General features: G+C 33.3%; 1 protein-coding gene across 1 annotated transcript in view; it reads left to right on the forward strand.

Annotated features, from left to right (window-relative positions):
* Positions 1 to 14,388, forward strand: part of LOC126742261 (heparan sulfate glucosamine 3-O-sulfotransferase 1) — a 95,018-nt gene that overhangs the window by 20,810 nt on the left and 59,820 nt on the right. The gene's annotated exons all lie outside the window — the stretch shown is intronic.

Here is a 14,388-nt window from a genome sequence, read left to right on the forward strand (position 1 = left end):
TTAAGTTAAAAACTTATATTTTTTGAGAGTGAACAATAGCGCAATTTTAAAGTACGGGTTTTTTTTTTTGTAAAACTCATGGTTTTTCCGAGTTCTTATATTGAAAAACTGTTTTGTTTTTAGAAATCACAAAATACTTAAATTTAGTTAAAAAACTTGATAAAGAAAATAACAGTAAGTCAGGAGAATGTGCTGGCCAGGCAACCTCTTCATTTCAGAAAATTATTATCCCAGTAAACTTTTGGAAATCACCGTAAACACGCCAATTGTAATTATTTACCGGTCAATTCTCCATAGCTACTAAACTGCATACATTGCATATTAAAGTGTTTAAATCTGCCTATTCTACAGATTTAGGTACTATAAAATCTTCCAGTGCCGTACCTTGTATTTAGGATAAAATGAGCATTTTAACTTTATGCAATTAATTAGATATAATTCTTATAACAAACTTTTCTTTATGCATTAGAAATTTTGGTACATTTTTATTAAAAGTTAAAGAACCCAACAATATTTTCCAATTCAAAAGTCAGAGAAGAATAGGAAAATGATTATTTTCGAAACATTGGTGAACGTAGAATATTGAACATTTTGATAGAACTTTTAAAAGTCTTAAGACTCTTTTACAATTGTTTTTAAAGAAATATTCTATTAAACATTACATTTCTATTAAAAAATTAAAGGATATATAGTCAAAAACCGAAAGATGTATATATTGTCAAAAAAATAAATAGTGATGTCACTTAATAAAGATAATATAAATAAAATCTAATTTCTTTTTAAATTTGAATCGACTGTATCCAATACTTTTTATACCAAAATATTAAAATAATCTGTAAAGTTAAGAAAAATAGTCTTAAGTAAATCTTACAAAATTTTAAACAAAAGGAGGATACGTTTAACCTTTACATTTCCATATACTGTAAGTTCTTTTAAAATTATAAATTTTACCTTTCTTAAATTCAAGGTTATCTTTATGCAAAAAAATATTCATTACGGTATTTTTTTATACGGTTTTGGTGGGTCTAAAGAAAAAAAAACGGTTATTTGAGAGCAAATAAGTAACGGACCTTTTTAAGTTATGCATAAAACATGTAATATAATCATAACAAACGTTGTTGGGTTTATGAAAGGTATAACTTCACATTGTTTTTGTTTGCTAATATTACCCAGTTTTTCTTTTATTCTTTTTTATGTAACAGAAGCTTTAATATTTTTGTAATAAATATTTTATTACAAATTTTTTTTCTTTTTTTTTTTGAGCATGCTTAATATTATGTAACAAATAATGGAAATAATACGGTAAATTATATCTATAGGTTACTTTTTATTCGGTCTTAGTTCGAATAGTGCTACGAGATTTTTCGGATATATACTTATAAGTATCTTTCTCACTAAAAATTTAAATAAAAAAAGGCCTTAAAAAAATGGTTACTCGAGAGAAAATAAGCAATATATCCTTTAAAGCTATGTATAAGATTTTGTTCTAATTATAAAAGAGTTGGTTAATCAGGAATATATATCTTTTGTAACAAATATTTTAGGCCTAATTATTTATTATAAATATTTTTCTGTAACTCCTCAATTTTAAAATTAAACGAAAGACAAAGTATAATAAATATTATCGTTTTATGGATGATGAATAAAATAATATATATCAGAAGAAATAGTCGCTGAATTTTAACTAAAATACAGTACAATATGTAACTTAACCTTCTTACAGTACGTAACACTATTGTGATTCAACAGGCTAAAATTTACACGTAATAAAATCTCCCACAAGAGATAGGAAGTTCTCCCAAAATCCAGAAAAACATGTATTTGCTGTCCAACAATGATTCGAATAAGTTCAGAAAATAGATATTATAGAAGATTATGTAACAAAAAAAATGTTAGGAAACTTGTACTAAAGGAACAAAAACTTGATAAAAAGGGTACAACAGAACTATCTATATGGGAAAAAAGGTAAAAAAATTCTAATCACTATTATTGATCAATAGGAACAAATTCTAAGCAAAAATAGTACTTACGTTCTCGAACCATGCAAATAAGTGCAAAAAAGAACTATTATTAAAACCGAAGTAAGGAAAAACAAAATAAAAAATAAATGTGTACCGAAATTTGATAAAAGAGAGAACAGCGTTATATTGAAGAAACATGGTAACAAATTTAAGTACCATTAGTCTTTAAGAGGAAGATGTTCTAGATAAAACCAATAATAATTATCAAAGAATTACACAAAAAACTTGAACAATTTTGGAAAAGAGCATCATTTGAAAAAAGACGAAAACTACTGAGAAGCGTATAAAAATGAAATCAGAAGAGATTAAAAAGAAACAATAGAAAGAGTTTTATAGAGATTGATTTTTTTAGGAGAAAGAAATTTACAAACTATCTAAACAAGTTTAAAAAATATCTGTGGTTAAAAATAGAATAAAAAGACGGAGAATTTAGGGATCGTGAATTAAAATAACAAAAAGCGCATAGAAAAAAACACCAGGAATACTTGCATTAAAGAAAGAAGATTTTTAGGTACAAAGTGCTTATGTCTCTGAAACCAGTGAAGTCAGAGATAATAATATAAATGTACTTTATTTAGCACAAGCTAAGACTAAAAAAATTAAACATCGTGTACAGTGAATTAAAAATAAAAAAAAGCAAAACAATAGAACGCAATACGCATACTTATGTCAGACATTAAAAATAACATATTAACTAATTACTAAGTCTAAGATATAAAAAAAAACACACTAAATTAAAGGACGGGTTAAAATTTAAAAAAAAATAAAATTGTAAAAATAAATAAAAAATTATAATAAAATAAGATTAAAGAATAAAAACAAATAATAAAACGTGATTAACAATATGCCTTAAGAATAAAAATAAAATTAGGCAACCACCGATACGTTCAAGCAATTTTTTTTAACAGACTGTTAAACCCATTTTAATTATCACAGTCTACAATATTACATTGAACTCTATTACATAAATGAGACCCGAAACAGAATAAGATATCTCCCTTAAAAAATCATCACATATCTTTACACAAACGGACTCGCATGAGTCAAAAACTAGCCTCACAAAAACCAGACTGGTATGAAGTAATTATTGAAGTTCTTACAAACTTTAAGGAGCTTTTCGTAGACAGGCACAGTCTTAATGGGTTGAAACTCGTTATATTTGGTGGCTTTTGGTCCTTTTAGAACAAGAATGACATTAGACGGTTTCCAGGAATTAGAAAAGGCACCACTTTCTAAATGAGTAATAATATTATTCAGGACACGATCACCTATAGCATAGGATACTTACTACAAAACTTTTTTTGGATGTGCCTCCCTCCCCGCCACCAAATTTTTTTAGATTATTTATTATTGTTTTCATTTTACTCATTGTAACTTGTTTAAACTTGGAAAATACTTTACTAGTTTCAGGTGCCCTGGTAAAATAGCTTTGTTAATCAACGATTGGAAGCACAATATTGTTCTGTTAAACATTGCAAGACATTCAAAGGCATAAGTTGGAATAATTTATTATTAATAACAGTAGAACAGAATATACAGGATGTCCGGAAGCTAGATGCAATCCTTTAAGGGGTGATAGCTGACTTAATTTGAAACATTCTAAGCTAAATATGTGTAGGTCGAAATGTGTTTATAATTTTTTTATGGCAATTTTTGTATTTTCTCAAGAAATACCAAAATTTCACACTTAAACAGTAATAGAGCGCAAATTACAATTAGTATCGGAGTTTCAAAGTTTATTTTGTTTTGTCTAATGTGTATTAACAAAAATAGGATCAATTCCAAGCTTCTGTGTAAACTTTTAGAAAAAATAGAAACATTGAAACGCCCTTTATTTTTAGATATCACTCATGCCGATGCCTGGCCAATTCTCAGTATTATGGCCTCTTTTGTGCGGCAGGTCATGTAAACAAAAATTATTAGACTGAGACCTCTCATAAACCTACTAAGCATTAGAGCCCCGATTATGGTGTTATTTTAGGTTTTAATGTTAAATAAAACACAATTTTGTTTACGCTATTTATTGTTTATGTACATGAGCCCTTTTTGTTACTTCGGTGATGGTTACTCTTATGGTCATATCTTCTTTCATCCTTTCAAATGCTTCATTTATTTTGCGAATCAACTCTTCTCTTGTTCTTATTTCGGTGGTGTATACAAGCTCCTTTGCCCGGCCCCATATGAAAAAATCCAACTGAGTTAGATCAGGCGATCGAAAAGGCCAAGGAAAGGTTTCGCCTCTACCGATCCAACCGTCCGGAAAACAGTCGTCTAAGTAATTCCTGACAGCCTTAAGAAGTAATTAATGAAAGATTATTGGTCTTTCTCGTTTCAATAATCCAGCTTCGTCTAGAAGAACGGGGATATCATTTTGTAGAAAATCTAAATAGTTGGCACCATTTAAATTCTCTGGTAGAAAATGTGGCCCAATAATAGTCTTGCCTATTACTCGGGCCCACACATTGACCGAAAATCTGTTCTGAAATGACTTTTGTTTTTTCCAGTGCGGATTTGCATCTTTGGCAGCCCATTCGTGGAGGTTGTGGAAGTTGGTAATACCCTCACTGGAAAAATTGGACTCGTCTGTCCACAAGATACTTCTTAAGAATACCGGGTCCTCGATGTTCATGTTTAATAAAAAGCGGCAGAACTGAATTCGTCTTGCAGGGTCTTCTTCTTATAAGCCCTGCACCCCCGTACTATGAAAGGGAGACTGTCCATCTCTCTTCATGGTCGCCCACACCTTCCATCTGGAAAGGCCAATGTCTTCAGCTACGTTTCTGATGCTTGCAGTAGGGTCTGCGGTAAAAGCTTCCAGTATTTGCTCCTCAATCTCAACATTATTATGGCCAGGGTTGACTCCACGTGCCAGATTATTCCCAATGCCAACTTCAGTAAGACGGCGAAAGGTGTTTTGAAGCACCCTGAAGTTTGGTAACCTCCGATCTGGATAACGTTCCTGGTACAAGCGTCGTGGCAAAGCTCCATTACCGTTAGCGCGTCCATATGTGAAAACAATGTCAGCGTACTCTTGGTTGGTAAATTCCATTTTATAATACTGTTTAATTAAACGGGCAGAAACTCGATTTAAAAAACAGTAGATGCAGTTAGTATGAAGTTGATAATCTTACAAAATTAGAAGCGAGAGTGAAACTAAACAATAGTTGTACTGCACTGAATTCGTCCGGGCTAGCAACTGGGCTCTTGCCGGTTTCCTGACTTAGTTTGTTGTTGATGTCTTTTTTGGCGCCTATCTTTTCTTTCTTGGTCGCATCGAGGTGCTCTAGCTTTTGATGGCTCGGAAAGCGGGGACGGACTGACTAGGATGAGCTTTACTTACTTACTATGAAACTGACATTTATTTATCGTTTAAGATACAGGTTAATCTAATGATTTATGCCTACTTAACTGAATGGAAATGTTACTTAATATTAAGGTAGTGACTACTTTATGCAAAGAGCTAGTGGCCTTTGCGCGGAGTGAGGTGGGTTTTCAGGCTCCCACTGGGTGTATGCTTTGCAGTAGCAGCTGGAACTGCTGCTGCATCGAAGTGAAGAAGGCTTGAAGCATGGGGTGCGGTTCGACAGCAGGGGCTTGTTGCAGTGGTGAGGGTGGTGCAGCGAGGCGGTTGTTGTCCTGGGTGCCCCAGGTGAACGGGCGATCCCGTTTGGCAGCTTTTGCCTTTTGGATCTGTTTCGGATTCCTGGGGCATCCCAGGTAGTTGGCGGTGTGCGGGCCTCCACAGTTGGCACATGTGGCCGGCTGGTCGCGGGGTTTTGTGCACTGGGCGGTGGCGTGGAGTTGGCCACACTTCACGCACTTGTGAGCCGCCGTGCATCTGGCCTGGGCGTGTCCATGGAGCTGGCACCTGTGGCACTGAATCCTCCTGGACTTGTTCCTTTGGGCTTCCACCCTTATCTTCACGCCGCGTAGCTCTGTGAGCGAGAAGATTGCCTTCTCTTCTCTAGGGAGCTGTACCAGGACCAGTGGTGTGGGCTGCCTGTTCCTATTGAAGTATCGTGCGGCTGAGTGTGGGTGGAAGCCTAGCTTCCTCAGGTCCTCCAGGATACTTTCGGCCGACCAGTGCTCGAAAGGTCCTCGGAGGATGATGTAAAGCCTTCTCTCCTCTGGCAGGGAGAAGGAGTGGAATGGCACTTTCGAGGATTCCAGATAGTCTTGGGTGGCTCTGTAGTCCGTGATGGTCTGCGGGTGGATTTTTATTCCGTCCCGGGTGTTTACAACATGGCCATGTTGTACACCTTTGGATTTCAAGGCGGCGGCGACTTCTTCGAATTTGGACTTTTCCTAGGATGAGGAAGCGTAGGTTATATTTATAGGCTAGGTGGGCGGCTGGGATTGGTTGGTTTCACTTGGTCTAGGACACGCCCACCCAGCTCGTCGGTTTTTGGCCGGTGTGTTTATTTTGTTTATTATTTTTTTTAAAAAGAGAAAAAAAAGGTGTTGTGTTTTATTGTAATAGTAATTTAAAAGCCGGGTTAGATGTTAATTTATTGAGTTTGGAAATTAATTTATCAATTTTTGAGTTTATTTCATCCTCCGGCAAGGATAAAAGCGTTAATAAATTGTTTTGAATAGGTGTTTTTAATATTTTAGCCTCTGGGACGGGACCTTTAACCGTTGCAGTCTCTCTGAACACCGGGCCCAAAGTGGGCTCTCTTTTTAACGCATCAGCGTATTTTCTGTTTACTTTAATATAATTTGGGTTTTTGGGACAGCGCCAATAGCTGGCCGGATGGTCGCCGCCGCAATTGCAACACCGGGCCGGTGTTGTGCGTTCTTTTTCGCATTTTGAGTAGTGATGCTTTCCTTCGCATTTATGACAACGCGGCCCCGCGTTGCAATTGCTCGCAGCGTGTCCGAACTCCTGACAGCGATGGCACTGTCCCACCTGTTTTATATTATTGATTTGAAACGTTTTGAGGCGCTCCACTTTGACCCTGATGTTCATTATACTGTCTACTGTTTCCTTCCATTCAAACTAATTAATCATCCTAATCAAAATAATAAATCCATCATTCAAACTAAACAATAAGAGGCTAAAATCACACGTTTTTATTTATGAAGCGAGTACCTAACTTGTAACCCCCACCCCAAAGTACCTACTAGGTACCCCTTACCCTACAGTATCTACTATTAGGTACCTCTGCTTAATTTTGTTTTTATTACTTTTTATTTACCTGAATATTTACCTGAACTGTCCAATCAAACAAAGCCAATCCAGTAAGTTTTGTTTACATGACCTGCCGCACAAAAGAGGCCATAATTCTGGGAATTGGCCAGGCATCGGCATGAGTCATATCTTATATTTTTAGAGAGGTTTGAATTTAGAACGACGAAAGCATTTTCATAACAATTATTTAAACATAAAACAAAGCATTTTTATTTTAACTCCATGTTTATTTTTTACGTTTCAATATAAGTTTACACAGAAGCTTGAAATTGATCATATTTTTATTAATACACATTAAACAAAACAAAATAGCCTTTGAAACTCCGATACTAATTGTAACTTATTATTAGCGCTCTATTACCGTTTAAGTGTGAAATTTTGGTATTTCTTGAGAAAAATGCAAAAATTGCCATTAAAAATTTATAAACAAATTTCGACCTACACATATTTAGCTTAAAATGTTTGAAATTAAGTCAGCTATCACCCCTTAAAGGATTGCATCTAGCTTCCGGATACCCTGTATATTCTGTTCTACTGTTATTAATAATAAATTATTCCAACTTATACCTTTGAATGTCTTGCAATGTTTAACAGAACAATATTGGGCTTCCAATCGTTGATTAACAAAGCTATGCTATCTTTATTGTTAAGGTATCCCTGATAATTGAAATAAATTATACAAAGTACAATATTTCTATCTAATTGCTATTTTGTATATTTATTTTTTTGAATCTCTTTAATCCTTTTGTAAGACTCGCCTCTAATTACATCCCAAGAAACATAATTCTCATATAACCTCAGCACATTTAACAATATTTACCTTACATTTGTTTCCTTTACAATTCCTAAGTAAATGACCGTAGCGACAACATGTGAAACATCTTCGAATTATGTATACATTGAATACGAGGCAACGGTTGAAACCAATATTTATTACACCTCTCATTTTTAATAAAAACTGCATAGGAAGTGGCGTCAACTTCAATATTCATGTTAAATTTTTTATTTACATTTGACTTTTTCATTTCAATTATTTTTTTTATTAAGACCTCTCTGTAGGTTATTTTGTTTTTCAATCTTGCCAATTATTTCTTTGTCCGTAAGGGTATATTCGAAGTCACTTATGCCTATTACGTTAATCCGGGTACTCTAATACTTTAGGAACGTCTACACAATAAGAATCAATAATTTTTGTTTAAATTTGGCTTTGAATATTAGTAAGTTCTTTCTCATTACCACATCTTAGAATAATCCCTCCATTCTTTGTGAGTTTACCCAACTTTCATGTTATTTTTCTTTTAAAAAGCTGTAGCATAAGATGAAAAGGAAATACTTGGCTCTTCTCATTCCAATTTTTTTTACTTCCTTCAGACTTGAAATTTCGGGTTAAACGTTTCTATTTTCCACTAATGACAGGTCTTGTTTCAGGCAGCTCCATGTTTGTTTTTTTAACAAAGTACAATAAAGTAGCACTAAGATCTACTTCATAATCTCCCAAATCCTCCATGCGACCTTATTTTCAGAACATTTCACTTATTCGTATTTTTCACACATCTCACGCTTCCAAGTTACCCTCTCCATATAAAAGCCACGTATATCGAGGCTATTGCATTTGTCATTGTAATACTGGTTGCAGCTTGTAAATTGGACACTCGTTTTCACATCATTAAAACGGCAATTTACATTTTACCTACATTTTTAAATTACCATCAAATACATAATTACTACCGCCCGCCGAATGTAGAAATTAAAAAAACAATTTTTAAGTTTAAATAAATTGGCACTAAAATTTTTTTGAAATCCACGATTCAGTTCGGTAAATAAAATTAATTATTCCTTTGACCCAAATTAAAATTATTAAGTGCAGGATAAAATATAGTAAATTTTTACTTTATTACATCAAGCGCTTGAAACAAAATGCAATAATTAAAATGCACTCCAACTCAATAAAACACCCAGTAAAGATGAGACGGTTTTTTTAAGTGTTGGTCGCGAAATAGTCAAGCAGCAATATACAAATAGGAACTATAAGATAAGAAACTTCATTATTATTAAGAAATTTTAGAAGAACCACTTAATTACTCTCGAAGAATAATCAGAAAAAATTCAAGAAACAAACTTACTTAACTAACATTAGTAACATAAGACATATTCAAGATAAACATTTATATTAGGACATTTATTATTATCTGCTGAATTGAGTAGGTAGATCAATAATTTTATGTAAATTTACGTTTTAAGTTTTAAATCAATTTAATATTTTAATGGTACGGGATGTCGCGCAGTTTTAAGTATTGTAAAAATAAGCGCTTTTTAAATTATATTTATATAGTTTGTGACTCTGTTTTTTATCCAAGTTGTTTGGAAAGAATGACAGAAGTGGTAAAAACAGGAGTTGACAAAATTTTATGTTCAGAGCAATGTTAAAATAGTCACAATGAAAGAGAGAGTGAAAATAGAATATATGACGATAAAATTAAACATTTGCTAAAGGAGCTGGAAGGAAGGGACAGGTATTTAGAGAGATTGCGTAGAAATAGTCAACTATTTGAGGACGAGGTTTCACAGGCAGAAGCTAATTTTTCTTTGCATATTGCAACTTTAAATGAACAAAATAATGGGTTAAGGAATGAAATTCAGAATCTAAAAACTAAAGAGAAAGAAGTATAGCTACAAGTGGATTTATATACTAGGGTAAATGAGGAACTTTCAGATAAGATAAAAGAGCTAAGTGATCTTAATCAAAATTTGATTAATACTATTACAATGCTTGAAAAGGAAACTGAATATCACATAAACAAGATTGAGAGTATGCAGACAGAGATTGAAAACTTAAATTGTATTAATACGCACATGTTAACATCAATTAAAACTCTTGAAGCGGAGAAGGATATCCTGTCTCTAAATAGGAAGGCTAGCAGTAACTTAAAAGATTTGGTGACTACAAATCTTCAATCAAAATCTACAAACTGCTTAGCAAAAGCGCATTTCAACCCACGAGCAAAATCAAATGTACTAATTTATGGTGATTCCAGTGCTAGAGGTGTCTCTTCTCTTTTCTCAGGTATTCTGAGCTCGTCATACAATACCTGTGGTTATGTGTTTAGTAATGTTATAGCCCAGACCTTATGTAATCATGCGTTTCGTCTAATTGTTAACTATACGAAGAATGATGTTGTTGTTGTTTGTCTTGATTTTTCTTGTACATTGCCATCTTTTTTCCAAATGAAATACTTGCTATCAATGGGCAGGATAACTAATGTAATTGTTTGTATTAAATGCGATTTTAATGAGTGCTCAAAAGGCAGATATTACAATACAATTCATTTTTAAAATTCTTTCATCTGCAACCGTAACTTTTCTGTGAAAATAATTACTGATGTCAGACAAAATTTTAGGTACGGTCACTCTGCCAAATCTATTTGCAAACTTTTATCTTCATATCTTAAAAATACTTTTCTATCATCCAAATTAGTATTAGCAACTTTGGGTATTAGCAATAGTAAGATAATCAGCGATACACCCTTGATCGAAGGTAGGTCTTCGGTTACGCCTCAACTAGACCAATCTATAGACACCCTTGCTATTGAATCTTCTTCTTTTTTAATAGAAACTCCCGCCATAATCAGGTTGCCCTAGCATTTCTTAATATTCAATCTGTGCGTTTAAAAGAACTATTTTTAAAATCGGTTAATTTCCCTAGTGTGTTAATTCTTGTTGAACACTGGTTGAGGTTTAACGAGCCTATTGATATCCCTGGTTATGTACTAATTTCCAAATTTTCACGCAAGCGATATACACATGGTGGTACTCTTATTATATTAGACAAAGCTTTATTAACTACGTTTATGTCTATTACTATTGACAGATTTGATCATCTATTGATTGAAAAGGTGTGCGAGTTTTCTATTGTATTTAGCAGTAAGTTAAATTTGTATATTTTAGGTTTGCATCGATCTCCATCTGCTAATTTAGATTTGTTTTTAGAAAGATTGGAGATCCTCTTCCGAAGTGAAATTTCAGTTAATGCGATGTTGATTCTGACTGGCGATCTTAATGTAAATTTTCTAGACAAATCTAATGGATCAAATCGAATGATTTTTAATATGTTAAACTCATTTAATTTTAAGATGCACGTGGATCAGCCAACCCGGATCTCAGCTTTTTCTTCCTCATTGATAGATTACTTCTATAGGAGTTTTAACCAACACGAAAATCAGTGTACAACAATTAATGCCGATTTGTCTGACCATAAGGCAATAGTGGGATTAGTAAATCTTAATAGTCAGCTAATGAGAATAAGCTTAGACGCGGTAGACTTTATACTAGAGCTAATTTCCCTAAATTATCTTTGCTTTGCAATAAGTCAAGTTGGAATATTGTATTGACTACTGTTAACCCACTGCATAGCTTTCATCAAATAGTATTAAACAATTTTAACACTGCTTTCCCTGTTGTTAATATTAAAAAACGAAATAGAAAACCTTGGTATACTAAGGGTTTCCGGGTATCTGGGAAAAATATGCGCTCCCTTTTTTTACATTAGAAAATACGCTATGAACAATGCAACATTTTTAAATTACTATAATAGATACCGCAAGATTTACAGAAACTCAATCAAAATGGCTAAGTGGACCTACTTTCAAAAGAGGATAAATAGTTCCTCCAATAGAGCAAAAGAGTCTTGGAAGATTTTAAATGAGCTAAGGGGCAAAAATAATATCTTGATTACTCCAAGTACCTTAGATTCCAATGTCCTCAATATCTTCTACTGTGATATTGCTAGTAACGTTGCAGCCAATATCTCACAAAAAATAGATCCCAGGAGCTATCATAACAATGTGGTAGTAGCCAAATCTTTCTTTTTTGTCCCCACAAGGGTGGAAGAGCTTATACAGTTAATGGTTAATATTAAGAATAACAGTTCATCAGGTCGGGATGGGCTTTCTCTTAGAATATTTTCTGTTTTACCTCTTGTTGCTTTGCAAGTCTTGGCCGAGTCAATTGACTTTTCATTTATGTTTGGAGTTTTCCCAGAGTGCTTAAAAAGAGCAATGATTATTCCTCTCTACAAGGGTGGCGATTGCGATTGCCCTTCTAACTTTAGACCTATAGCGTTATTGCCTGCTTTAGCCAAGATAGTGAAACGGCTCGTTAAGGTGAGGATGGTTTCATTTTTAAATAGGTTTGGCCTATTAAGTCTTTAGCAGTTTGGCTTTCGTGAGTCTTTGAGCACAAATGATGCTATCTTTAGCTTTCTAAAGCACCTGTACAATCGACTGAATGTTGGTGAAGTTGCAGCAGCGGTATTCTGTGACTTGTTCAAAGCATTTGACTGCGTGAGTCACAGAGTGCTGCTGATGAAACTGGAGCTCTATGATTTCAGAGGAACTGCCCTTGAGTGGTTTGGTTCCTACTTATTAAATTGTGTCCAGGCTGTCAAACTTAATGGTGATATCTCTAAGGAACTAAATATAAATGTGGGTGTTCCGCAAGGATCAGTACTTGGTCCTCTACTTTTTCTTATTTATGTGAACGATCTGCCACAACTGCAGGTAAGTGGCAAATTTACATTATTTGCCGATGATACCACCATCTTCTGGCACGACTCTGATGTTTCTCAAATGGAGGCCAATATACATGCAGATTTGTTAAAAATAAAAGACTGGTGTGATGCAAATTTTTTGACATTTAATGTTTCTAAAACAATATGTAGAAAAGTCTCATCAGGCTGCTACGCCCTAAGGGTTATTGCCACCAGTCTTAATTTCTCCATCGACAGATCTGCATACTTCGCGATTATCAAGTCCAAATTATCATGTTCAAATTTACTTTTTAATTCAGTGTCTGTACTCCAGAAAAGGGTCATCAGATATCTATGTGGGGCCAAGCCTCGTGACTCATGTCACCTGCTTTTTGTAAGTCATAATATTTTAGCTACCACTAGAAATAAGACAACTTAAGACTGAAAAAAGCCATATAAGGACGAAAATATTTCTTGCTAGTAAAGCGTACTATAGTTTAAGTGATTTTTTTAATGATTAGTATTTAAGTATTTTTCAAAATTTATATAATTGTATTTTATTTTAAATTAGTTTCTCGTTTTTATTCCTTTAATGTACAGTCTATTGCCTTTGTCTACAAGTTCTATGTTTATATTGACAATAAAGCATTTTTGAGTTGAGTTTGAAACATACAACTATTTAGTTGACTATACAACATTTAGACATATACAACTATTTAGTAAAAAGATAAGCAGGTTGCTTTGGGACAACTTCAAGGTTTTTGCTATGGTGCTGTGAAGATAGTTAAATAGTATAAAAATGTAACTTCTCAACCAATGTATTTTTTTAATCTTAGTCAATAGGTTGGCTTGTGTTATATTAGCTATATGAGTATTTGTGTCTATTTCTAATTAAGTATTTTTATTTTTTGTACACACTCAGATTGTATCTAGGTGTGCACATATTCTTTTGCTTGAAATAAATTTTGATTTGAAACTATTACTTGGTAACTTGGATCTAAAAGAAATAAATACCTACAGTTATAACAGACAAATAGAAATTCTTAAAGAATTAACATTTATTATGGAAACAATTCATAAACAAAGATAAAAAATATTCATATCAAATATATTAATTCAAGAAGGTTAAAAATTACAATGGTAAATAAGCTAATAAGATCTTACATTCTAACAAAAAGGCAAAAATCCAAAATCGATAGACATAACAGAAGAAATTAAATGGAAGTGAATACATGACTTTGCAAAAAATCTGCAATAGGAATCTGTTAAACAAAGAAGAGAAGAAGCATAAAATGAAGAAGAAAAATTTGACGGTAGTGGATTTTAAATGATTTATTTACCAATAAATATGAAAAATCTAAATGTTTGCGTAAATTCTAAAGCTATACCACGAACTTATAAATACCTGGACTGCCAATTAAATGAAAAGTAAATGACCGCTACTAGGGTCCGCCATTATGCGTGATTGTGTCCTTTCGATGTTGGTTACTCTGACAAATTTAGTTGTGCCAACTGTAGGGAAACCAAACAATTAAAGTTTTTGAGACGTTATGTTTACAAAAACACAAAATAAAGAGTTACATATAGGTAAGAATTTAAGATAGTTGCGTTAGATCTGTGATTTTTCTGGTACTTCTTTAAGAATTTCGTTA

Source organism: Anthonomus grandis, chromosome 11 (genome assembly GCF_022605725.1).
Source record: "Anthonomus grandis grandis chromosome 11, icAntGran1.3, whole genome shotgun sequence".
NCBI lineage: Eukaryota > Metazoa > Arthropoda > Insecta > Coleoptera > Curculionidae > Anthonomus > Anthonomus grandis.